This window comes from Amblyomma maculatum, chromosome 1 (assembly GCF_055883805.1).
Source record: "Amblyomma maculatum isolate TAMU_Amacu chromosome 1, ASM5588380v1, whole genome shotgun sequence".
NCBI classification, from domain to species: Eukaryota; Metazoa; Arthropoda; class Arachnida; order Ixodida; family Ixodidae; genus Amblyomma; species Amblyomma maculatum.
The window spans coordinates 223,684,276-223,709,703 of record NC_139344.1 but is presented as its reverse complement, the minus strand read 5'-3'; the positions used below and the strand labels follow the sequence as shown (position 1 = coordinate 223,709,703).

Here is a 25,428-nt window from a genome sequence, read left to right as displayed (position 1 = left end):
GGTGTGCGAACGTCAATCGCTGTCATGCTGCCCTGGGAGACAGTTGTAGGGCTGTGCCCCCAATTTCTTCACCCCCCCCCCCCCCCCCCCTATTCAAGAACCTCAAGTTCAATCGCTGTCACGTACGACACCATGTTAAACAGATGTGATATCGGTGAGTCGCCCTCAATGTTATCGGACGGGGACAGCTAAGACTATGGTCATTCTAATTCAATTAAAAAAAAAAAAAAGCAATATTTGGCATGCATGGCCAATGAGGACAGAACGAGCGAGCGATCTTGAATGAAGTTTCAAATCCCTAGAATTTTTAAACCATTTATGCACTCACAAATCCGATGCAAGTGGCCGGCATATACGAGGGCGACCGATCGCTACTACAAATTCCCTTTTTTTTTTTTTTTTTCTCGACGCTGCGAGTGAGATTATTGTCTACACAGCGATACCTCTGCCGCATGGAAAATTTGATGTCATTCCTGCCGAATGGCATTTGCTCAATTTAATATATCGTATTTTCTACGCGCTGCTATACACGACCAAAACTAATTCATTTCGCAAATAATGGCATGAATAAAAATTGAGCGCACGCAAAATTTTATAGGCCTTCGATAATGTTACGAAAATGACTGCGCTCTGAGTGAAAGCAGTTTTCAAATTTCCATTGAACCTGCTGATCACGACTACCCATTACTAAAAGCCCCATTACGAAGCTAGTTCATCCAACGGTGGAGTAGGCGTTTGTTTACGGACGGGGAAGGTGCGCCGAGCCCGGATGCAAAGTTTTAAAGCGCATGGGCTGGCCATGCAGTTTTAACTACGTGCACTTCACACATTACAGCAAGTTTCAGAAGCAACAAGTCTGCGCGGCCTGTTTTTGAAGCAGTGAGCCGGTGGTCGCTCTTCGCGGGGCGGGCGACATTTGGAGCGTGGAGATGCGAGCAGAAGATGAATATTTTTTGCGATTCCTAGATGTGCAAATCAATAAACTGTTTGACAAAGCAAATATGTTGTTCCTGCCACGAAGAAAATGATGTGTAAAAATCAGCGTTTCGGTTCACTGGGTCGGTTCGTAAGATGTTTTGACTTGACGACCCATGTGGATTCTGAGCGACGTATTTTGTTGAGGCAAAAGGCCGCGTCGTCAGTGCATTCATGCTCGCGAATCGCATTGAATTTTAGCTTAATATAATACCATCGCAGCTGCCCGAAAGCGCTGCGGTGTTTAAACACCAAGCTGATTAATAACCGCCTATACTTCGCCGCGTGCAGCTGTTAGTTATGACTGTCGTTCATCTTAGTTTATTCTGATAGCCCACCACGTGGTTAACTGAAAAAGAAAAAGAAAAAACGGAGGATAAGATTTGTAAGCATGGCTTCCTAGCCATACCGCGTCGACATAACAATATGAAATGCGCCTATTTTTCAGATGTATTTTCATTTTTCGACGGGGTGAGCAATAGGAGCGATATATTTGAAATGCGCTAGCTTTTCAGTTGTGTTTTAATTTTTAGGGCGAGGTGAGCAATGGGTCGACTGAACAAACGCAATCATAATTCCTCACAGATGTATAACTCCCTGCTTGGTGCACGCGCTTTTCTACCGGTAGTGCAAAGAATTACCACACCTCGAGGGTTAATTTCGGCTGTTTCATTAAGCTCAAATGACCGTTTCGCTACAGTTTCGAACAGTAGCATACATTTGCATCAGTCTGCCTCATGATATACGCTGAAGACAAATCAAGTTGTTATACTCGGTATATGAGCACGTGAACAATATATACACTCAATGGCCGCGCTGAAACATGCCATAAAATAAAATGTGAATATCAAAAAAAAAAAAAAAACTGCCGCTTGAAGAGTTTGTCGCCCTTTAATGCGGCATGTTTGGTACGTGCGGCAATACTGACGGAGTTTTCACTTGCAAGCTAGCGAGTCCATGCGCACTCGTATCAACGAACGTTTATTTTGAAACTAGTGTAGCCAAACTCATAGATAGCTTTGTATTTATTACTGACATGACTTACTGCTGCTTATCTAAACGCCAAATCTCACACGAACGATGTCACAACATCAAGAAGCAGGCGCGCTTGTCAAAACATGCCCTAACCGCAGACCGACTCAGCCGCCATGTTGTGCTGCCCTATAGGCCTCAACTGTTTCACACCGAAGCCGCAGCGGTTGTCGCTTTGGAATTGATCAGTGCTAATTGCCTGTTCATGAAACAGCTATACTGTCAACCTAACTGTCTCGGAGTAAAATAAAAATGTAATCTAGGCGACACCTTAGCAGCGGAGCTAGAGTACGAGATCGGAAGTGCTGACCGACATATCGGTAGCTGCAGCTTGCGAGCAGAAATTCGATTGTATCACAGCTTATCCCAAGAATCTCGATGCAGATCAGCGATCCTCAGTAAGGTGTTTTTTTTTTTTACATTAATTTATCCAATCGCGTATCATTTGAGGGACCAACAGATTTTAGCAGTTTTTTTTTTTGTTGTTGTTGTTGTTGTTTTCTGATGGTGGGTCGCAAACAAGCCGCCGTGCCGGCACCGGCGGACTGCGGCAGGCGGTTTAGCTTATGTCGTGTGCGGAAAGATCGTCGACACAGCATCCTATTTCAACCTAGTACTCGCGAGGCCAAACCAGCCAAACTCTTCTATCAGAACTATAGAGAAATCAGAACCACCCTGCCTTAAGCAGGCCCGCGTGAAATGTTGACCGTTTTATCATGGGCGCTGCCATTTTGTGTATGTGGCGCCATCTAGCGGCCGAGTTGTGAACAACCGCCATGCTGGTATGTGGGGTCACATCCGCGGAACAGGCGACAAGTAGCGGAAATCGGCATTTTGGAGCATTCGCGTGCAAATTTTTGCTTTCTGAAAGTACCTAGCTGAAAGAAAAAACGTTTTCAGTAGCAGCGAAGCCATTCGGTCAGAAATGACAAAAAATTATGCTCCTGATCAGGTCGGCTGAAGGCTACAAGCCTGATTACAATTAGTGTGTAACTTTTATGTGGCACAGAGAGGCGGCGGCGCACCACTGGCAGTGATGGCAGCTTTTGATCTACTTTTTATTCTTAAATGATTTCTAGAGACGGCTTACCGCACCAATTTGAGGAAAGAAAGAAAGCGAATGTAGCCGTTTCATGTCACGTTTAGGAGCAATGCTAATCGCGCTAGATTTGTTGGGTCAACCGATCCTTCATATACTCTTTACTGCTTGAGCGGCTACTGCGGAAGTTCCCGCACCTCCACTGGGGTTCTATTCTTAAGTATCCATTATCCATTTCGGATCCATTTACTAGTTCACTATACATTTACTCTACCTTGGCTACTGTTGTTGGGTGACAATCAGGCAGGGTGTTCAAGCATCCACTACTGGGCAATCGGATTTCAGCATTACCTACATGACTCGACCACATGTTTGCCGGTATGTGCGGGGAGTGGCGATGACTTGTCAACAGCGGAAGCTGCTATCCTGCAATATCTCTGACTGGGTTGCGTTTGTCTGACGCTGCCGTCATGCTTACATTAAAATACAAGATGAAATATTGGACAAATGATACCTATGGAATAGGGACCTTAAATTATGTCCCATAATGACCTCATCGAAAGCTGCTTTTGTCAACAATTATATAGTCCATTTTTCGTCGCAAGGTTTGCTTACTGCAAGCAATCGCTGCTATTCCTATGATCATATTCCAATTTATTATCCGTAGCAAAATCTTACGAGATGCGTGTTTTCAAAAAAAAAAAAAGATTTTAACGCTGTTTCACTAAATAAGTTGACAACCAATTTATTAGTATATCGTTGTCTTCAAGTGGAACAGGTTCTTTCATACTTGCATTAACCTCAGGTGACTGAATCGAAATAGTTCTTTACCTGGCGGCATCTCGTAAATATTTGCCGCAAGGAATATCATCCGCTTGTTGCCCAAAGTCTGCCGCTGTTGCAAGGGTATTCAGTTTTTCCGGTCCCTACTCTACAAACACAGTGTTTAGAACTCGCACGAAAGGCTGCCAAAGCGAAACATTTTCGGTTGGGGCTTGAAATTCAGAAGCTGCTCGTCTTCGCCCAATTGAGTGAGTTGCAAGTGGAACAGTGTAGAGCAACACACGCGCATACCACCGCTGTTAATCTTTTATCTTCTGTTAATCATCTCCTTTTGGTTTTTTTTTGTTAACGCAAAAAACTGAGTGAAAAAAAAAAAAGATTGCGTTAACCGCGGCAGCTCTTAGCAGCTAAATTGCGGCCGGCGGAAATGAAACGATCAGGGAAATGAAGGAAAGAAAGGGGTGAAAGGAGAAAGAACAGGAAAAGAAATAACATCGCTCACATCAGCTAATCGGCTTAGATACTTTGCGGCTATTCAAGACACTCTGTGTGCAAAAGACTGCAACGTGTGCCCTTTCTCTGTAGAATGCCCTGCCGCCCCCGCTGGTATCCCCGCGTCCCCACATACCAGACAGGAGGAGCCGCGCATCGCGTTCCGGTTCGAGGCTATTTTCCTCCTCGCCGCGAAAACGTCACACGACGTCATTGCACGGAATGGAGGAGCACCATCCGCAATTGTTTCGGTCACGGGGGCGACGCTGCCCGGTCATGATACCAAAGTTGACGTGTGGTGGATTCACACGACGGACAAAATCGCGAAGTGCTATCACGATCTGCCACAGTGAGCTAGAACATTCTAGCACATTGTATACGTGACCCTTACGTCAGCAATTTCCACTGCTTTGCTTCCGTCCGCGAGCAACATTTCGCGGTTCGGATTCTCCACGAACGGCACTTTCCATTACTTTTTTTTTTTAATTTTTAGCAGCGGAAACCTTTCCAGCCAAACCCCGGTGCCCAAGCATGTAGAGCGTAACATGCATTGTACTAAACGCCGGAAGCAAGCGGGCTTTGAGGGACTGACTTGTATGGCCGCAAAGCAGGCACGAACGGGCATCTCGATCATCTTAGCCCGAAGCTTGTACTGCGCGCAGCGGTAAGTATGGTGCCCACAGTCACAGAGAAAAGATAGCAAGAGCTAATTAGTATCATGCAACAGCTTGACGGTATTCGTCGCTTTCCTTTAACACGTACCGGGAGCCCAGAGGCAGCAGTCCGAAAGGTTCTCCTCCAAGGGTTGAAAGTAGCATGTTATGAAGTTGTCATTGAGTAAGCGCCATCACTTGCACATACACAATCGCGTTTATATCACATCGAGCGGGACAGTCATCACGGCAATGCTTTGGCAAAACGACACAGCAGAGGCAACAGTGCAAGATTGGGTAATGAGCTGGCGAACCAGCTTGCCCGTGAAACTAGTAACCGTGCACCGTTCATCCCCTGGCCATAGTCTTTCGAGGGCGGGTAAAGACCAGCCACAGCAGGCGTCTACCCAAAAAAGTTGACAGCTGTGCTGTTCTCGGGAGTTTTTACACCAGGCCCTATTGCTGCATCCGTAGACAGCGCAATTGACCATTATTGAAGCAAATTACAGCGTTCACAGCACCTTGGATCTTCCAAACTACCCAAACGAAACAACCTCAACAGACGACGACGATGATCAAGGCTACGGCGGACCGGAAGCGGAAAACGGCTTCATTTTTCCCGTCGTCTCCCACGCGGCAGGCGACAGGGAATACAACCTACAAGTTACAGGTATGTCGACATGAATCGTACCTTTATAATGCTACGAGGAGACGGCTACCAAAAGTAAATTCAGGTCGGCTCCTGAGAGCATGAGAGCACACTCGTGGAAGCCGTCGTCCCCAGCGCCTCCGATTCCGCTGCAAAGAACCAGCATACAATTCTACGCCCATCAGCGAAATAGGACCACTCACAAACCACAACGTCACAAGCATCACCGTGCAGGCGACCGTGAATACGCCGAGATCAATGGGATAATTTTCATCGTGCAGTGATCAGACCAATGTCGTCAAAATGCGTCATTTATTCATTATACGTAAGTACGTGCAAAAAAAAAAATCAACAAAATATGCAAATAAAGCAACGTCACACACTAATGATGCATTGGCCGGATGGACTCGAATGTTTTGGACAGCCTGTTGGAGAGTGTCGTTCCCCGGGAACGCCAGCGCTAGCGAAAGGCCCAGCTGTGAAGGCGAGATAAAGTCTGAAGTCACAGGCCCAGGTAGAGCTGGGGGACTGCCTCAAGCCTCAGGCCAGTCTCTGGCGTCAGGCCCAGGTATAGCCGGGGGAACGTCTCAAACCCCAGATCCAGGCAGCACGGGAGAACGCCTCACGCCTCGGGTCATATCACCGAAGCTCGAGGCGGCCTCTCCCCGACGAGGCTGACTGGTGTCCTACGTCCCGTCGCTGTAGTTGGTCAGGAAGGCAGAGTTCAGTAGACAGTGCCAGACGTTCCTGTCGGCCCGCGACCTGGCCATCCTTCAAGGCGAAGGACGCGAATAAAGGACATGCCCCCGCGGTCCGTGTGGTCGGTGACGCGATACGGGATGAATCCAATGCAACCGCAGAGGCCGTTCAGAGAAAGCAGGTGGTGCCACTTGCCTCGGCGTTCGAGTTCATCCGGAACATGGAAGTTCGTCATGAGTCCGTCGTATGAGGTACTCATCTCTTCGAACGTTGCGGTGTGATCCGACATGCCCCCGCGGTCCGTGTGGTCGGTGACGCGGTACGGGGTGAATCCAACGAAACCGCAGTGGCCGTTCAGAGAAAGCAGGTGCTGCCACTTGCCTCGGCGTTCGAGTTCAGCAGGAACGCTGAAGTTCCTCACGAGTAGGTAGTATGAGGTACTCATCTCTGCGAACGTTGGGGTGTGATTCGACTTGCTGAACATAGCGTCAAGGTAGCACGCCACTGTGCCAGGCTACCAAAAAGGTCGCTAGGCCCACACCTTTCTCACAAGAAGCTACAATGACGAAGATCTAGCGCTGAAAGGCTGAGAGTAACGTGGCAGTCTGCGATGACACCACTACTCTCTGCACTCGGCAAATGGCGTAGCAACGCGAGTGATATGCGAACCTTCTTCGAACCTGCATCAGCGCGTGGGAGATACTTTGTTTTGTTTTTTTCGCGCTATAAAATTGTATGTAAAATTACAGACATTTTTTTGAGAAAATTTAGGTTGGAGTCTGGAATACTCATTTTCTGTTACAACGGTCACGTGAGTGCCCGGCTTAATAATAATAAAAAAAAGAACGTTCCTGAAATGGATGCAACTCAAAAGAAATCAGATTGAATATTTTAAAAGTAAAGGAATAACATTTGGTAATTTTATGCACAGATATAATATACATATATTATGGTATCTGCGGAGCTGCTCTTCTGCATTCTGCAGCGCTGAAGGAGCTTTCTAGTTGTTTTTGTTTAAGAAGGACGCTTATTCTCTGAGCATGCGCAGCCGACACCTGGCAACGAAGTCGCAGAGAGAATTTTGGAGCGAAAGCTACATTGGCAACGAACTTGCGATTTCGCTGTGGTTGGCTGTGGCGGTGCTCCGAGGAGTCACATAGACCGACCTTGAGCAAAACTACCTAGTGCCTTGAGCCGCTACCTAGCAACCGCCGTAGCTGACGGACGCCGCGCGCTCGCGGCGATCGATCGATTGATTGATTGATTAAAACTTTATTTTCCACCGATTTAGGAGGCCCCCTACTCCCTGCTCCTGGTACGCAGGCCTGAGGAACGGGGGCAGGAACCTTCGCGACTAAGGACTGGCGAATATACATTGGTTATTCGCGGCCTCAGCCGCCAGGCGGATGGCTCTTTGCTGATCAGCGGGGACGTCGCTTTGCAACAGGGTTTCCCAGGCTTCTCTACTTTTAATGTTGTCCATAGCGCCCGGAGACTTAGGGAATTCTCAAAGTATCTGGTCGAGAGTCCCCCTCGCTTCGCAGGCTTTATATTTATCATTTTTTCTCTCATCTATCTGGGTGTGAAACAACCAGACAGAGTTTGGAAGTTTAGGGCTTGTAATCGCCTCTTTATTATTTAAGCTAGGATCCGGTGGCGGCATCAGACGTCTTCCTAATCTATACTTTTCGATGATTTCTTTATAGGCTTGCAAACGTTCGTCCATATCCTGGCAGTCCGGCGGCTCCTCGTTTGCTCGGAAGTAGAGAACTCGGGCAAACTCATGGGCTGCCTCGTTGCCGGGGGCGGACGTGTGTGCTGGGACCCAAATTTTTCAATCGATATTGGCTGCAGCTGATAGAATGCGGGCGGCTTCTTGCGAGACTCTGCCTTTTCCGATATTCCAGATAGGAGTTTTATTGTTGCTGAAGATCAGTCTAGCTTTCGTTCCGACGCAAGCTAGCGCTATTGCAACCTCTTCTGCCGTGTCTTATGATTTTGCTCCGGATGGTGGCGGAGACGACTGATATGTGCCGCTACCATCGACTACCATGGCGACTGCCGCCCCCGATCGGCCGCTTGAAGCGTCTACGTAGGCTACTTCTTCCAACGAAACACAAAAAAAGCTAATTATCATCTAGAATATGTCTAGGCCAAGGGCACTTCTAGAAGAAGTCTCATTTGAGACGTTCTGTAGACCCAAGAGCTACAAGCCTTCATGTAGCTCCGATTTAGCTTTGCTAACGCTACGCTAGTAGAAGTCTTGAAAATCTCTCGCCTAGAAAATTTTTATACTTGTTCTAGACATTACTTCAAGCTGTAGCTCTGCTATAGCTGTGCTATTAGACATCTTTAAACCATCTTGGCTGAACTTTTCTATTCTTGTTTTAGATGTGTAACGATTTGCAGTTTCTGCTCATTGTCCTCAATGCTGCATGTGAGGTCACACAGTGCTCTGCTTTCAAAGCATTTTGTTTTCTAAATTTAACGAAATTACACACTTAACTGTGGAGAAGGCGAATTGATGAAGGCTTGCACTTTGTACAACACAATAAGACACAGCTAGAGATGGCACAAAATCAGTTGGGCTGAAGAGAATTAAAATTTAAATTTTTTTTACAGAATTTTAAATTTTACTTAATTCTTTACCACCCCGCTGATTATATGTCATCTCTAGCTGTTTCTTATAGTGCTGTAGAAAATGCAAGCCTTCAATTGAACAATTCACCCTTTCCCCAGTTAACTGTAAAATTTTAAATTTAGAAAAGAATGCTCTCAAAGCAGAATATTGTGTGATCTCACATGCAGAATTGAGGACAATGAGCACAAACTACAAATCGCTACACTCAATAGTGAATGCACATGCTGAATGTATGAAGAACACATCTCCAGTCCGAATTTTTATTGCACTCCATCTACAAAAATAAAAGCAATCAGCAAATAAACTTGGTGACAATATGGATTTGAGAAGCCTTTTTTGAAGGTTCTTCTGCAAAATTAAATTCCAAAACAGCCTGCACTGGCAAAAAACACTTAAGTTACAGGCATGCATGCAAATGCACTGGTGTAAACTCACTGGAACCATCCACCCAGAAGGTTCTGCATAATAATATTTTTTTATAACTTGCATAGATATATAAAATCATAATGCACACTGTAGGCATTGGCTGATGAGCTAAATTCAATGTGGCTTATCGTAAACTCCAGGTTCTGCTTTTTTCAGTGTCCTTAAGACAGACAAGATTCCAGCAACCTGCGAAGACACAAAAAAGCTCAAAATAATGAAACGAGCCAAAGGCAGTGGCAGTTGAGCTACGTGCCTGGGTTTTGTGGTTTTTTTAAGAAAAGAAAAATATGCACGGAGAAAGGAAACTCCAAAATAAAGTGATACCACTAGCATCTATTCAAATTGCCCGGACCTACCATGAACGCCATTGAAATCATTCACCTAGCAGGCCATGCATGAAAAAAAAAAAAAAGTCCTTCATAGCTCGCACCACAAAACGAGGTCCCTACTGTGAACTTAAAGAACAGTCTTTTCTAGTAAGTTTTTATAGAAGAAAGCTTTATTCACCCTGCACATACACAGAAAACCTTAAAGTGAGCTGAGGTTACTGATTTGTAAACGCTACGGTGCAAAGATGACAACAAAAACGAATAGGACACCACCCTAGTAGGCTAGTAGCACAATATGTTTCTGCAACATTGCAGCAGCATTACCAATGTTGTGCAATGTTGCGATAATATTGGACTACATTTATTAAACATAACGGGAGAACTTTCAACATTCAATAATGTTGCTGCAATGTTAACAGGTAACATGCTGGCAATGTTGCTCTAAGTGGTCTTTTCACATTGCAGCAATATTGTAAAATGATGCATAAATGTTGAACCACATAAGATGACATTGCTATAACATTTACTTGATAGGCTGTCTGTTCTTTCAGACTATTTCTGCAGCCCAAACAGAAAAGCCGGTACTACTACTAGGTCACTTCCATTGACCTTGTCACTGCTCCGCATGGCAATAGTAATTTTTTTTTTACTTTGAGTGCAACCTTGCAAGTCGTGCGCATGTGATCACGAGTACAAGTGTACATAACTCTGTGACACTGAGACAGAAATATATATATTTATCTGCAATATATTTAAACTGCTGAAATTGCATTATCTTTCAATAAAACATGAGGACTAAAATTATAACTGCTGAAAAGTTTAGTTCTTGTTTCACAGATGCCCCGCAGCCAAATGGGCATGGAGATCATCGGAGATCATAGCCCTAGCTGGATGATGAGGCTGGATGGATGGCGGATGGCGAAGGACGACCGAAGCCGAAGCTGAGTACTTTTCTTATACCAGTTTTTTTTATGTAATCGTATAGTGGCGGCAAATTTAGATTATAATTTAGCTTAAGATCAGAGACAGGGAAGTGAAAACAAACAAACAAAAAAATTTTTCGACCTATAGGACTTAAATAACATAGAACAGCGCTAGGAAAAAGTATTTAGGCCTAGTTCGGAAAAATTTTCTGAGCAGCGCGAATTCTGTCGCACAGTTGAAGCTATGGGGCGGCCGGCCAGGAAAGCAAAGGGTGGGGATCCAGGGGATCTCGTCCAGTGCGGAACGTGTGAGCGCTGGTGCTTCCTGGACGAGACAGGGTTTGAGAGCATGATGGAAGCTGAGGAGGCCAGCTTGAAATGCAAAATATGCACGGCGGTGGAGAAAGCAGAGGGGGAGCTGACCAAGGAGGTAGAACGGATGAGGAAGGAGCTTCAGGAGGAAAGGACGAGAAGGGCGGAGTTTGAGACAAGAGTCGAGAAGGAGTGGGACATCAGGGTGGAGAGCCTACAGCGCTAGTTGAGAGGGGTGAGCGATAAGGCAAGCAGATTGGAAGAACAGGTGGAAGAGTGGACAAAGAGACAGGCAGAGGGACGGAAAGCACTCCACAAGAATGCAGGCAGTAATACCACGCTGGACGACGGGGGGGGGGGGGGGGGGGGGGTTGGTAACCGGAGGGAAGAGGGGACACAGGGGTCGAGGCAGCAGGGACTGGATAGCACTGACAAGGAAGAGACAGGAGCCGCCAGCAAGAGTATGGGTGGTAGGGAGCTCTAATGTCACGAGAATTAAAAAGGCAGTCTTAAAGACAGTGAAGTTTAATGAGAAAGTGCAAGTGGAAAGCAGGCCGGGCGAATGTTTTGGGCAGGTAGTGGAGAGGACAAAGGATATGCTGTGGGAAAATAGAGAAGGAGACAATCTGGTAATCATCCATGCCGGAATAAACGACGTGCTGAAGAACAGGGGACAAAACCTAGGCAGGGAGATAAGAACAGGGGTGGCGAAGCTACGGGCTACAGCTGAGAATGTGCACATAGTGCTGTGCACAGTGCCGGCAGTCAAGGGACAGGGCCCGTACGTAGCACACCAAGTACTGAGGGCTAATGACATGATCTGGGAGGTAGGGAAGGCCCTCAGGTGCGATGTCATGGATGTGAACAGGGTGATACATGGGGATAGGAGGTACCTCCCCTTCACTCCTGATGGCATCCATTACACCGCACCAGCGGGACGGCAGCTTGGGCTACGGATGGGGCGAAGGGCGCTAGCTTTTTTTACAGGCGAGCAGATTGCCCCTGCATGCCGAGAAGTAGGAGACAAAAATGGAGGGAGGAAGGGCAGGACGAAGGCACGGAGAAGGAAAAAGAAACAACCCGTAAATTTGGCCTTCATTAATATGCAAGGGGGTAGAAGTAGAATTAAATGGGATGAAATCCAGGAGCAGCTGCAAACTGGAAATTTTGTAGTATATGGTGCAGCAGAAACCCACCTTAGAGACAGTGAAGAACCTCCACACATTGAAGGATACTCATGGCTGGGGTGCAATAGAAAAGGGAAGGACCGAAAAGGAGGTGGCCTGGGGGCGCTAATCAAAGGCCAAGATTGGAAAAGGATAACAGAAAGCTGCACAGAACATACATGTATGGCTCCAGGGTAGAGTGGGAAACCTAGATACAGTACTAGGGTTTGTTTACCTAAAAACAGGAAATGACTCGAATGAGGAAAATTCAGAACATTTCAGATGTTTAGCTAAAGACATAGAGGAATTTGGCCAGAACAAGGAAGTGATAATCTTAGGGGATATGAATGCCCATATGGAATTTTTTGAAATACCGATACGACAGGCAAAATGTTAGGAACATTTTGTGAAACCCAGGATCTCACAATTGTTAATTCAGAGATAAAGTGTGAGGGAAAAATAACATGGGAAAGAAATAACTCTCATTCCACTATCGACTGCTGTTTGATGTCCCACAAGCTGTATGACAGGTTAGTAGGTATGGAAATTAATGAAGAAGGGACGAAGAGCTTAGGAAGCGATCACAAAAGAATTAAACTCCAATTTGGCGGGACAGCGGCCGCAACAAAAATGCAGGTATGTGAAAGCAACCAGAAACTCAATGATATGCAGTTGGAAAAAGGGTCAAAAAGCATTGAGGACATAGTAAACCAACAACCAAATAGAGAATGGACATACGATGACCTAGTAGAAGTATTTAAAAGAGAGCTAAAAAAGGGCAAGATTAGAAGAGGAAAGAGAAAATATAAACCAAAAATCTGGTGGGATGCTGAAGTTAAAGCAGCCATAACGAGGCATCAAGAGGCATCCAGAGAGCACAGATTAGCAAAGAAGAGGGGAGCCACACCAAGGGAAGTAGAATCCAAATGGGAGGAGTACCTTGAGAAAAAAAGGGAGGCGTCAAACTTAATCCAAATCAAAATTGGAAAAGCTGGGGTCCAGTGGATGATGGACATAAGTAAAAAAGATGAAAATGCTGCAAAGAGGTTTTGGAACCACATAAGGCTACAAGCAAAAAAGACGGAAGGGGTCCAACACTCACTGACCACACAGGAAGGAAAAAGAGTGGAGGGAGAGGAAGCACAGTAATATGTTAGGCACACAATAGAAACAGCCTTTGCCAGTCTGGAAGTGAATGCCGCAGAAGAAATGGAGAATAATGAGGACCACAGGGACGAGGAGCAAGAATACAAGGAGATGACAGCAAGAGAATGGGAAAGAATAGAACGGAAGGTCCCCTTGGGAACAGCGACAGGACCAGATAGCATACCCATGCGATTGATTACCAGATTAGGACAAAAAAGCAAAGTAAAATTGCGACAGTTGATTGAACAAACAATAAAGGGCGGACAAGTACCAAAAGATTGGAAATTAAGCAGGATGAGACTAATATACAAAGGCAAGGGAAGCAGAGATAACATAAAGTCCTATCGGCCAATCACAGTTACATCAGTTATATACAGGGTAGCAATGCAGTTAGTAAAAGTAATGGTGGAGGAATGGGCAGAAGGAGGGAATATCCTCGGAGAACTACAAAATGGTTTCTGCAAGGACAGAAGACTAGAGGATAATTTATTTGTGGTTACCCAGCGTATAGAAACAGCAGCAGCAAGTCAGAGACCATTATGGATAGCGTTTTTAGATATTAAAGGAGCATATGACAGTGTAGATAAGAAAAAACTGTGGGACCAGTTGAAGGAATATGGCCTGAATAAAAACCTGGTTCAGTTCATACAAGAAGTGTATGCAGATAATGAGGCAGTGATAGTATGGGAGACGGAAACAACAAAACCAGCAAAAATAAAAAGGGGGCTTAGGCAAGGGTGCCCACTGTCACCGCTGCTTTTCATGATATACATGAGCCAAATGGAAAGACGCCTGGAGGAAAGTAATATGGGATTCGATGCAAGCTATATGCAGGGAGGACAGAAAGTAACACAAGTTCTACCAGGATTGATGTACGCGGATGACATTGTACTGCTGGCAGATAAGAGGGATGGGTTGCAGGAGCTGCTTAAGATCTGTGGAGAAGAGAGCGAAAAGCTGGGGCTACAATTTAGCAGCGAAAAATCAGGAATAATGGTATTTAATGATGAAAGGGGGGAGGTGCTGGAAATACAAGGCACCAAGGTTGAACATGTGGAGAGCTATAAATACCTGGGCATATGGATCAATGAAGGAAAAAATTACCTAGAAAAGCATGAAAGAATTACGATAGACAAAGGGAAAAGGAGTTCGGATATTACGAAACACAGGGCCCTCTGGAATTACAACAGGTATGAGGTTGTTAGAGGGGTATGGAAGGGTGTTATGGTACCAGGACTCACTTTTGGAAATGCAGTCTGCATGAAATCAGAAGTACAGTCAGGCCTTGAAATCAGACAGAGAAAGGTAGGTAGATTGGCATTGGGAGCACATGGCAACACACCTAATGAAGGAGTCCAGGGAGATATGGGCTGGGCATCATTTGAGGTACGAGAGGCAATTAGCAAACTAAAATATGATCAGAGACTAACCGAAATGGAGGAATCAAGGTGGGCACGAAAAATGTACAAGCACCTCTTCATGAAAAGCCTGAATACGAAATGGACTAACAGAACCCGAAAGCTCAGATTTAAGTACCTAGAGTTTGGAGATGCACCGCAGCAAAACAGCAGCATTGAAAAGCAGGTAAAGGAGGCAGAAAGGAAAATGTGGGAGGAAAGAATGCACGGAAAATCAGCATTGGGTATGTATAGAACTCGAAAACAGGATATAAAGAAAGAAAGTTTATTCGACAACTCACGAGGGAGCTCATTGCTGTTTGAGGCTAGGACAGGGGCCCTCAGAACAAAAACGTACAGGAAAAAATTTCAGGAAGTAGATATATTATGCGCGGCGTGCGGAACTGAGGCGGAAACAACGGAACATGTTGTTCTAAGGTGCCAAAAACTTCGTCCTGCCCTTCCCGCGGGAAAAGCGGCAGATCTGGAGAGAGCGCTGGGATTTGCTGGGGAATATGGACGAATGGATGAGGAACGCGTTTTGATAACGAAAGAGAGGTTAGAGGATTGGTGGAAAAAGTCAAGAGAATAAAGAGAAGAAAAAAAGGGAGGGGGGGGGCAGATACGGGCGAATTAGAAGCTAAAAATAGGGAAGAGATAAATATATTTCTTTTAATTTTTTGGCTAGGCGGCGCAAGCTGCCGTCCGATACAAAGGGCAGAGCCACTATCATCCATCCATCTATCCATCCATCCATCCATCCATCCATCCATCCATCCATCCATCCATCCATCCATCCATCCATCCATCCATCCATCCATCCATCCATCCATCCATCCATCCATCCATCCATCCATCCATCCAAATCCAAATCCAAATCCAAATCGCGGCCATGTCGCGGCCGCGAAGTATTCTAGTTCACTATACTGTACAGTGAACTAGAAGAATCTAGTTCACTAAAATTTTCTCGTTCACTGTAAATATTCTAAATTCTAGTTCACTGCAACAAGAGCTAGTCGTGTGGCTGGTCGTGCCAACACGCGTGTCAGCGGTAGTCGCGGCAAATTTTTCGCGTGGGTTTCCCTTATTCTGGCATAGTTTTCTTGCGGTCGCCGTGCTCGTGCTGCTGTGTTGCATTGCGGCTTCACAGGAATTAAGCTGAAATGGCGGAGGCCTGCCCAGAGGATGACATCTGCGGTGAGGGATTTGTGACTTGCGTTGTTGAGCTGTGAGTGTTGGCTGCCACAAAGCCAGTAGTGCATATATGCATGTGTTACCTATGTCGTTCGTGGTACTTTGGTAAAGTGCTACATTCATTGTATCATGAAGAGAGTAAAGTGTTCGCTAAGCGAAGTGTCGATCCGGCAACGACACCGGAGAATAACAGAGGCTGTTAACGACGAACAAGAAAACTGTTTGGCAGATGACAGTCCTGATAATGGTTGTGACAGAAGATTGTGCGCAACAGTAGCAGCACTGGATCAAGACGCGTTTTCACTGCACAGCGTAATTTTATCCTTTTTTATCAGCGCCAGCGGAGGATACAGATGAAAGCCACAGTTCTCACCTGTAGGATTTTGGCATCGCTAGCAGTGTCTCTAACATAGGAAGGGCATATAGGCAGTGCAGCGTCAGAGTTGTCGCGGATTTTTGACAATGAACAGTTTGAGTCTGGTGCCGCTACTCAGTGTATAGAGGCATCCACGAGAAGGCATCCACTACAGCCGGGCCACCGGTAGGAGGGTAGGAGGCAGGATAGGCCGCCAGACAACATCTTTTTTTAGGAGGGCCCAGGGTCCTGAAGCCACCAGTGTAAACAAAGGCGACCAAGAGGACGAACATAGACTAGGGAAACATAGAAGCCATAGGAGAAGCAACAGGCATAAGCGCAAGAGCCAGATTAATTCAGACAGGGTATATTAACATGCAAGGAGGCAGGAATAGGCTAAAATGGGAGGAAATAGAAGAGCAGCTTAGGCAGGAGAAGTTAATGGTTTATGGATTTGCGGAGACGCATCTTCGGGACATGGAGCAACCACCCTGTAACCCTGATTATGCATGGGAATACTGCAACAGAACAGAGGGCAGCAGAAAGGGAGGGGGAATTGGGGCATCCATCCATAAAAGTACAAATTGGCAAAGAGTCAAACAGGAATGTAAGGAGCATTTATGGCTAAAAGGAAAAGTGGCAGGGGAGCAAACACTCCTTGGCTTTGTATACCTGTGGACAGGAGCAACTGCCAAAAAGGAAAACAAAAAAGTGGTAGAATGTATAGCAGGTGACATTAATGAGCTAGGAAAAGGATGCTAAATAATTATAGTAGGGGACATGAATGCTCATATAGAAGATATAGATGGATACACAGACTCGACAGGTACCATGCTGCTGGATATGTGTGAAAGACAAGACTTAGTTGTCTGTAACAGTACTGAGAAGTGTGACGGGGTCATAACGTGGGAGGTAGGGAGTCTGCATTTGACAATAGATTATGCGATAATGTCACACAGGATGTACTATAGGCTAAGGGTCATGAACATAGATGAACATGGTGCCAGGAGTCTAGGCAGTGATCATAAACGTATCAAGATGAGTTTTGGAATAAAAACTAATTCAGGAATGAAACATGATGACCAGCCAGATGGGATCTTTTACTCGGAGCAGCAAATAGAAACAGCAAGCACCCAAATTGAAGCAGTAATCTCTAAGGATAATAAAGCAGAGTGGACATACACAAAGTTAATGGGACTGTTTGGGCTAGAGTTGGCTAAGGTGCGAGTCAGGAAAAAAAGGACAAGGCGAAAACCAAAGAGCTGGTGGGATGGGGAGGTGAAGAAGGCCATAGAGAAACATCAGGAAGCCTCCAGGGAACACAGATATTCTAAGCATAGGGGAGACCCAGAAGCAGACGTTGAGAGAAAATGGGATAAATACATAAAATGTAGAAGGGAGGCATCCTACTTAATCAATGAGAAAATTAGAAGACAAGGGTCCCAGTGGCTGTCAGAAGTAAACGAAAGGGATAAAAATGCAGCTAAGAAATTCTGGCAACATCTGAATTCCCTTAGTAATAAGACTAGCCTAGAGCAGAGGTCTATTGTTACAGATCAAGGTATTCGGCTAGAAGGGGAAAAGGCAATAGAGCATATACGACTAACGATGTCAGAAAAGTTTAAAGAACAAAGAAATGTCGTAGGTGCCTTAGTAAAGGACGATAGACCGGTTAGTGCAATTGTTCCAATTGGACAAAGAGAGTGGGAAAGGGCTGAGAAGAGAGTACCAAGTAGCACATCAGCACGCCCAGATGGTATTCCTATTAGGTTATTAAAGATGTTGGGCCCAAAGTCTAAGGAAACGTTAAGAGAGGTGGTGAGCAAAATTTTAATGGATGGCAAAGTTCCTGATGAATGGAGACTAAGTAGAATGAGCATGATATATAAGGGAAAGAGGGATAAAGCTGACATAGGCAACTACCATCCCATAACAGTAACATCAGTGGTCTACAGGGTGGTGATGCAGATTATAAAGGACAGACTGCAGGCATGGGTAGAGAGCAAGGGGGTGCTGGGAGAGCTGCAGAATGGCTTCCGGAAACAAAGGAGGTTAGAGGACAATCTGTTCTCATTGACACAGTGTATCGAGGTAGTAGAAAAGGAACACAGACCCCTATGGCTAGCTTTTCTGGATATCAAAGGAGCCTATGACAGTGTACTTCAAGAAGACTTATGGAGTATTCTGGATGTGTTAGGTGTGGAAAGCGGAGTAACCAATCTTTTAAAAGATATTTATAAGGATAACCAGGTGCCAATAAAATGGGAAAAAAAGGTGTTGAAGCCTGTAGAGGTAAAGAAGGGGCTTAGACAAGGATGTCCCCTGTCACCTTTGTTGTTCATGCTGTACCTGCAAGGATTAGAGGCTAAACTAGAGGGGAGTGGACTCGGCTTCAACCTTTCTTTATTCAAGCAAGGAGAATTTATCCCACAGTCATTACCAGGACTAATGTATGCAGATGATATAGTACTGATGGCTGACAACAGTGTAGATTTGCAGGAGTTGGTGGATATCTGCGGTACAGAGGGAGATAAGTTAGGTCAGCAGATTAGCAAGGAAAACTCGGCAGTCATGATTTTTAATGATAATGAGGCCGGCGAACATAGGATACAGGAGGACATGCTGGAAGTAGTGGATAAGTACAAGTATCTTGGGGTGTGAATAAATACTGGAGCTGAATTCCTAACGGAGCATGAAAAATATGTGGCAGCTAAGGGAAGTAGAAACGCAGCCGTCATGAAAAACAGGGCGCTGTGGAATTACAATAGGTATGAAGTGGTGCGAGGGATTTGGAAAGGGGTGATGGTTCCTAGTCTGACTTTTGCCAATGCAGTCCTGTGTATGAGATCAGAGGTCCGAGCACGGTTGAAAATTAAGCAGCGCGGGGTGGGTAGGCTTGCTTTGCGAGCTCATGGGAATACGCCAAACCAGGGTGTGCAGGGTGACTTGGGATGGTCTTCTTTTGAGAGCAGGGAAGCTGGCAGCAAGATAGCGTTTGAGCAACGATTGAGAAAGATGGCAGAAAAGCGGTGGGCTAGGAAAGTCTTCAGCTACATCTACATGAGGAATGTTGACACAAGATGGAGAAGGCGGACAAGAAAAGTGGCATGCAAATATTTGGACAGCAGTAGGGGGACCAGCCAGGAATTATCAATTAAGAAAAAGGTTAAGGAAACAGAGAGGGCTCTGTGGAAAACAGGGATGGAGACTAAATCAGTATTAGAAATGTACCGAAATTTCAAGCAGGAAATAGCCAAAGAAAACATTTACGATAATTCTACGGGCAGCATTGTTGTTCGAGGCTAGGACAGGAGTATTGCGGACTAAGACGTACCGAGTCAAGTACCAAGAGATAGACACGCTGTGCAGGGTGTGTGTGGAGGATGAGGAAATGCCTGAACACTTAATAATTTCCCTGTAAAGGGCTCCGCCCTATAGTTCAAGGCAATGGGCCAGATTTAGCCAAAGCATTGGGGTTTAAAGGTAATGAAGGGAAAATAGACTTTAAAAGGGTAGAAATAACCAAAAGAAGGTTAGCTGATTGGTGGCTGAAAGGAAGGCAAGAATAGGCCCACACTATATATTACAATTCACAGCTAGGCGGCCTGTGGCGCCGCCGCCCGTTTCAAAGGGTTCAGCCTTATCCATCCATCCATCTTATCCATCCAGAAGGACTTGTGTGTATTCGCTATTAATAGTCAATTGCCTGTTTCACACCTTAATTCCTGCTTAAAGTGCTGAAGCCATACCATCCAGAGTTACCCACGGATGCTAGAACGTTACTGAAGACGCAGAGGCATACTGATCCAGCAGTGATGACCAGTGGTCATTACCACCACTTTGAAATTTATCGTTTTCTGGAAGAACATGTTGCGCTTGTTCCTGCAGATTGTCAGACATTGTCACTCATTGTGAACGTAGACGGCCTACCGATCTCCCGAAGCCCGAGAAGACAATTCTCGCCGATTCTCGTGCTTGTGAAGGAAAGCTGGCACTCCTCTCCATTTTTTGCTGCTTTTTACGAGGGTGACAGCAAGCCAGGGGATGCGAGCTTATACTTTGTTTTTGTCTCCGAAATGAGGAAGTTGCTTGACGAGGCCCTTATGTACAATGGGGAGGTTTATGCTTTGAAAATCCATGCATTTGCGTGTGACGCCCCAGCAAGGGCTAACATAAAATGCGTCAAGGGCCACGCAGCCTGTTTTAGATGTGAAAGGTGCACTCAAAAGGGTGCATGCTCTGCACTTGACAGGGAAATAATTTTTGATTCTCATGACAGCCCTTGCAGATCAAGGTTTCAGAAGCTTTGCCCAGGAACATCACCACCATAGCGAGTCTCCACTACAGTGCTTAGGTGTTGGGATGGTCACACAATTCCCTCTGGACTATATGCACCTAGTTTTTTTGGGAGTAATTAAGAATCCACTCGCATGTTATTGGGCATCTAAAAAGCCGTCGGCTTTGAAAATGTCATCACAGTCAAGGCTTCATGTATCTACAATGCTTGCTAGTAGTTTTGGTTTATATGTTCCAAGTGACATGAAGCGTAGGCCACTATCACTGCAATATTTGGAGCAATGGAAAGCAGTTGAGCTTAGGAACTTTCTATTGTACTACGGGCCACTTGTCCTCAAAGGAAATTTGGAAAGGAAGTATTACGACCATATTATGGAGCCTGGTGCTGCTATTGCTATCCTTGCATGCCCAAATTACTCAATGCAAAATGTGGCCTTGGTAGAGAACCTTCTTATGGAGTTTGTTACTGAGGCTGGCTTCCTATATGGAAAGGGGATCTATCAATAACATGCACTCATTGTTGCACCTAGCTGACGACGCCAGAACATTTGGCCCTCTTGATGATTTTTCAGCCTTTGTTTTTGAAAACGTCCTCTATAAACTGAAGAACCCTAGTAAGGACAAAGGCTCGAGCTCTTCAGCAGGTTATCAATCGCCTCAGTGAGGAACGCCTCCTTGGTAATGTTTTCACAGGCTCCCTCAATTCATACCCTAGGCTTTCAGGAGAGCACTGTAATGGGCTTATGCCACCAGGATTTCGTGGCAGACAGTACTCTTTGCTAGAGTTCAAAGGAACTGTGGTGAAGCTTGGCAGACTGGATAATTGTGTCCAGCTTAAGGAGGATCACATTGTATTAATAACTAACATGTTGCAATCGGTGTTGGGGGGCCAGCATCTGCGGGCATTATGTCAAAACTTTGGCTGACTTGTATTCACATCCATTGCCATCTTCAGAGCTCCTGGTTTTTGCTGCCAAAGACCTTTCACAAGGTCTGTCTGTGTGGCCTGTTGCCCATTTTATGCAATTCATATGTACTAAAAAGAACTAATTTGCAGCACTAGGTACAAGCCTCATTTAAATGCAGTGTGATGAGGCCATTGTACAGCACAAGCCATGAGGCTTTCTCTTAGATTCTTAGTCTAACACTCTTCCCCAAACCAACCAGTGTAGCCTTGTCTTTGATGAATCATTCATTGTTTTTTTTTTATTGTTTTTCAGAAATTCTTGAGAGTACTGTTGCTCAGGCCACAGAATCACAAATACAACTTTCCATTTCCAACTGGCTGCGTTATGCACCATCAAGACAGATGAAACGGTGAGAGACAGTTTAGTACTTTAACGATTACCAGTTATATACATAATTTAGAGCCTCCAACACCAGATATTCCTTAATAAATATGATCATTTTATTGCACGCATTACTGGAGCTTAAATTTTAACCTCTGGTTTGAAGTCTAGGGCAGACAAAACAGGAAAAGTTAGTTAATTTGGAAGGTACTTTAGTGCAAGTGTATGTTTATTTTATTTTTACTCATCCTTTATTCATATTTTTGAGTAGTGCCAACAGCCTGCGCTTAAAATTTGCACTTCATGTGAGGGCGTAGCGGTTCTAATGCATTATGCTGGAAGATAGCGTAAATCCAGCTGTAGTGCAAGCAAAAAACCACAGTTTATTTTCTCACTCAATCTCGCTCACAATTGACACTGCTGCATCATGCCTAGTAGTTTAGTGTATGCCCTCTAATTTGTAATCATGCATAATTCTATAACCATCATTAATTGGACTGTGCAATGGTTTACACCAAGGGTAAGAAAAGCGAAATATTGATTGGTATCCATTTGCCCTTCATCATCAGCCTGACTATACTCACTGCAGGGTGAAGGCCTCTTCCGTATTCCTCCAAATAACTCTGTCCTGTGCTATCTGCATCCATCTTACCCCTCCGCCCATTATCATCCCACAAAAGTTTGTGAGCTTATGTAGCACAGGAAGAATTGGCTGTTAGCAACTTTGCCTTTCAAATTGTGCACAGCAGTGAGGCATAGACCACAGGCTGGTTGTGCCCTCTTCGTTTGGTTCACATTTTTTTGACAGTCTGCCATTGCACAATTGAGAGAAGACAGAGAGTGATGTGCCATCCCTTCCAGCCGGCTGCGCCTTCATCTATAAACATCCTTGTGGTTTTAGGCAAGTCAGTGGCCATCCCCACGGCTGACACCAGTAGGTCCACTTGTCGTATGGCAGGATTTGAGTGAGACAGCAGCACCGGCCATCGCTGTCAGTTGGGAGAACGGGAATTGTTGTTTGTAAATTATTGGCTTACATTTGAGGACTTTTAGATGGCATGAAAGGTCAATGTTTTTTGTGTAATATTGCATTTTTTAGTCACTTTAAGAACGGTTTGTTGCACAGGCCTTTAGGATATGCGCATGGTGCCAGAGAAGGGCGGTTTTCTCAGTATTTTGGTTTGAGCCAAGTGATTGGACATGAATGTTCTGTACAGAGCTGTCCATTTCTCTGTTCATAGAGGAGCGTAACAATTTTGTAATTGGAGTTGTGCCCACGAAAATGCTTAGCTTGGCCTTTTTTCTTGCGCAGGGGTGCAGCTTCACTTGTGACAACATCATGAGTTGGAAGAGGCCCTCATCGTGACCAGCCGGTGGCTACCAGGGCACAAGCATTTTCCAGACATGCTAAATTGTTCAGGCAAATGCTGGCAATACTTTAAATTGCAGTTTTCCAGTGCAATGGTGCATGGCCAAAGAAGGGAAGAAGGATCACAGTCTATGTCGTCGGTCCCGCTGAAGATCGCAGGGTCTCGCTGGCATAAGGAGCCAGAGCAGACAGGCAGCGGGGTCATCGGGGCGGCCGGTGGGTGTTCGTCTTCAGCCATACGAGTTACCGGGAGCGTGCGAGTGCGAAGCTCCAGTGTGAGGGAAGGATATCAGGCTGCACCTCCACCAAAATATAGAAGAGGGACGTCAAGGTCGGCGAGGAAGCGGGTCGATCAAGAACAACACAATCTGCGCGATGGCAATTCCACAACTGCTTCTTCTTCGTCAGTGTCCAGCGAAGGGGTCCATCTTCTTCTGCACACTAGTCATAATAACTCTGCTGTTCATAATATGTGTGCTTGTTTCTGAATACCCAACTAGGTTGTACTCCAGCTCCAGCGTGAGGGAAGGATATCAGGCTGCACCTCCACCAAAATATAGAAGAGGGACGTCGAGGTCGGCGAGGAAGCGGGTCGATCTAGAACAACACAATCTGTGCGATGGCAATTCCACAGCTGCTTCTTCTTCGTCAGTGTCCAGCAAAGGGGTCCATCTTCTTCGGCACACTAGTCATAATAACTGTACTGTTCATAATATGTGTGGTTATTTCTGAATACCCGACTAGGTTGTACTCCAACTTTGTATATTTGTGTCACATTTCTGCACAAAATAGTGCTGCACTGTGCTATAGTGTTTGTGTAAATAGTTTACTGAAGTGTTTTATATTTATAAATGCAAGTTGAGGGGGGGGGGTGCATTTTTATGCTATGCTAATGTGCCCAGTAACTGTTCAAAACATTAGCTCTGGTTCTTGTTCCTTAGTAGTCTGTGTGTTGCAAAGAGGCATGTGCAGAATATTTTTCTATATGCACTTACGCCTTTCTTTTCAGGGAGTGTTCTCTTTTCAGAAAAAATTCAGCTTGTGCTCTTTATGTGTGCTGCCTTGGAGTTATGTGAGAGCATCTCTCTTCTTTTGTTTTACTGCTTTGTTGTTTGATCTGAGTCACTAATTTTTTGTGATGCAGTACAAGTCATAAACATTCCCCACTATACTAGTTTTTTTTGTGCGACATGGAATTGGTGGAAAATCTGCTTCAGTGTTCGGTGTGCAGGCTTCAGGCTTATTATGGCACCTGAACTTCCCTGTGTGCTGACATTTGAAGTGCAGAATTTTTTTTGTTTTGCTATTTATGCCTTGTGCTTTTGAAATGTACATATTGTTTTTTAACTGCAAATAATTCGATTAAAGCCTTGTGTGACTGCTACTTGCAAGCTCGTTGAAGGTAGCTTGGACGATTGACTGTTGCAGTGAGTTGGAAAAAGCAAGTTTTTGTGAGAAGTGAGTGATGTATCTGTAATAGCATTCTTTCCCTGTGCTTAACCCTGTTAGCTGGCATACGTGTCTGTTTGGAATAAATTGGTTTTAACCTCACACCCAAAGTGTTCATGGTTTGATGCAACACTACCCTTTTTGTATTGCTCGCTTGGTGTGTTTTTTTCCTAGATAAGCTGCCTGGTTCACTACCTTAAGGCATTATGGCAGTAGATTTGACCAGCTACTGGTGGCTACCATTTGGAATTGGTACTTGGCAGATCACTAGACTCAAGTTAAGTTCTTTTAATATAGCATCAAAAAGTTCAGGTGTTTTTGTTCAGCGGTACCACCTGCAAGTATTAGCACACTTATGCATTGGTCATGAAATGTGTGCTCCAAATGCAGTTAACAAAATTAACTTTAAGTTGGTGGTGGTGATACTCTTGCAGGAAGCAGTTTGATATTGGGCACTTCAAGATTTCTAAAAGAGCTGTGCATGATGCCTGTTGTTCACACCAAGATAGTCTACATTGCAAAACACATTCATGCAGGACATTCAGGTGGCATAAATGGCACAGTTAGTTTGTATATAAAAGCCTGAGGCCATCTGTTTTGGGAAGTGAAATACATGGTTGTCACTGCAAGGATGCTAGGTGTCTGTGGGAAAAACATTCCAACATGTGGGTCAAAGTAAACATTGATAAGCTTTGGGAAAGAAATATTAAAAGCATCACAATTTACATGTTAAAAGTCCACCCAGGGTTAAGTGCTAACAATATTTCCCCTTTGGAAAAACCATTACTGCACTCACTTGTAGCTAGTTAAAAAA

The 25,428-nt window shown here is 45.0% G+C and overlaps 1 long non-coding RNA gene and 1 pseudogene across 1 annotated transcript; both read left to right on the top strand.

The window, feature by feature from the left end:
- The first annotated feature begins 15,553 nt into the window (after positions 1-15,553).
- LOC146205730 (uncharacterized) lies at positions 15,554-24,714 on the top strand. Its single transcript, XR_014703217.1, has 3 exons — positions 15,554-15,859; positions 21,728-21,824; positions 23,109-24,714. It is a non-coding gene; the product is annotated as an uncharacterized LOC146205730 (long non-coding RNA).
- LOC146205731 (uncharacterized) lies at positions 15,986-21,557 on the top strand (annotated as a pseudogene).
- Positions 24,715-25,428: the final 714 nt, after the last annotated feature.